Raw genomic sequence first — 2,075 nt, 5'->3', positions numbered from 1 at the left:
CCGGCCCGGAGCGTGGCCGGGGCGCCAGCTTGGGGCTTCTGCAGGACCCCGGCAGATTACGCAATCCCTTGGCCGACTGTCCACAGAGAAGACAACGGGCAAGCAGTGGAGGCCGAGTGGAGCGAGGGGCTGGGAAAGGACGGGGTCTCCGCCCCCCTGCTTCCACTCGGGGTCCCGGGATCCCGGGGGGCACCGTGCCCAGGCTAGAGGACACCAGGGGGAGGAGAGGCGGCAGCGAAGCCCCAGAGCCCGTTGGGGTGCAGTGCTCCCAGGACTCCAGGGCGAGTCTGCACGCGGCGAAATCTCCCCGCGGTCCGGCCCTGACCTCTCCACCCAGCAGCCCCGGCGGGGCTTCCCCTCCCCGGTGAAAGGAGTTTGGGGCGCAGGCCCCGGGACTCCCCAAGAAGTGGGCGCAGGAGGAGATGGACCAGAGCTGGTCCTGCCCCCCTGCCCCCCGCGAGGCCTGGGGAGGGAGGCAGGAAAAGCCCCGTCCGTGGCCTCCTGAGCGGCTTTTCCCTGACGCTTGCCCTCTGCCCATGGACCGTCCCTCGGCCAGTCCAGCCGCTGCGGGAGCCCAGTCCCGAGGGGGGGGGAGGCTGACGCGGTCCACCCCCGCCGCCAGTCCCGAGGTCCGGGGGGACCCCAGGCCCGGGAGCAGCCTCCACTTCCCGACACCCCGCAGGTCCCTGCGACTGAAAATCCCCTGGAAAAGCCGCGTGCTCGGGGTGTTTCCGCCGCGTGCGGCTCGGCTTCCGCGCCGGCCCGGGTCGCAGGGCCGCCGCTGGCCTGGCGGGGCTCGGGGACCCTGGGGGGGCGACAGGATCAGAGCCGCGGGGCTCGCGCCCGCCCGAACGCTGCGTCCTCTCTGGAGCCTCGTGGCGAGTGACCCCCGGGCTTCCTGGACGCGGGGAGGTTGGGGGCGGCCTCCTAGAAGCCCCTCGAAGCCGGGGAGCCGCTAGCCACCCCAAGCCCGCGGCGCCCCAGCTGAGGACAGACGCACGGGCTGCGGGGTCGTCGGGGCCTCCGGAGGGCGGGCAGGCGGGAATCTCCGCCCCTCGGGCGCCCACCTCGACCCACTTCCCCGGCGTCCGCAGGGCAGGGGCTTGGGCGTGGACTCCCGCGAGGGGGCGAGGCGGAAGCGGGGCCGGGGCAGTGGGCGCCTCGCCCCAGACAGCCTTGCCGACCCCTCGTCCCCCCTCCCCGGCCATCCCGAACCCCTAGTCTTGGCCCCTGCGAAGGGCTCTGGGGGACACTGTCTTCAAACCCGGGATCCCCAAACCTGGCGTTGGGGCCCCGGGCCCCAGAGCCCCGTGGGGAACCCTGCCGAGAGCAGCTGTGTCCCGGACAGAGTGGGGTCCCACCTGGGCCCCACGGGCCGGACGGCAGCTCTCCGAACGCCGCCGGGGCCCGGGGCCCCGCCGGGGGCCTGGAGAGGCCCCGGGAGTGGCACGCCGTCCGCGCGCGCCCAGCCCAGCCCCCGGCTCGGGTGTGGAGGGGAGGCGGCTGGGGCGGACCCCGAAGAAGTCCGGAACTTTCTGACAGCGGAGGGCCGGAGGAGGGTGGTTGGTTTCTGGGAGTCGGGTCCGGGAACGAGGGGGAACCAACGATTTCTTAAAGGCGCCTTCTCCGGGAATGGGCGCGGGCGGTGCGGGCACCGCCGTCGCCGCCCGCGGAGCCCAGCCCCGGGCCTTCCCGCACCAGCGGCCTCCCGGCGGCTTCCACACAGCCGAGAGGGACTTTTCCAGGAATGACCACGGGTCTGCCGGCTCTGGGGAGCCCCCCTACGCTCCCTGGTCCTTAGCCGGAAGGCGTCGCTGGCTTCGACGCGGGCATTAGGGACACCATGTTGCGCGCCCCGGGGAGGGTGTGCAGGAGCCGCGCCGCACCCCCCCGGGGTCCCCCTCTCGGAAGGGCTTTGTTTCGCAGGGCGCCCCTCCACCGCCGCGTTCCCACCCCCCGTTTCTGCTCTTTGTCCCAGCGCTCTGCCAAGGGTCGGCTTTCCTGCGCCCGGCGAGGCCCCAGACGCCCCCAGATCCCACCCACAGGGCGGCGCGGGGCCGAGGCTCCGGGTCCCG

The 2,075-nt window shown here is 74.0% G+C and overlaps 1 protein-coding gene across 1 annotated transcript in view; it reads right to left on the bottom strand.

The window, feature by feature from the left end:
* Cbx4 (chromobox homolog 4) overlaps positions 1-2,075 on the bottom strand; it is a gene marked incomplete at its 5' end in the record, with an annotated part of 28,005 nt that overhangs the window by 21,819 nt on the left and 4,111 nt on the right. The window lies entirely within an intron of this gene.

This window comes from Dipodomys ordii, unplaced genomic scaffold (assembly GCF_000151885.1).
Source record: "Dipodomys ordii isolate 6190 unplaced genomic scaffold, Dord_2.0 Scaffold7, whole genome shotgun sequence".
Classification (NCBI taxonomy): Eukaryota; Metazoa; Chordata; class Mammalia; order Rodentia; family Heteromyidae; genus Dipodomys; species Dipodomys ordii.
Note: the sequence above shows the minus strand (reverse complement) of the source record. Positions and strands in the feature narration are given on the sequence as shown.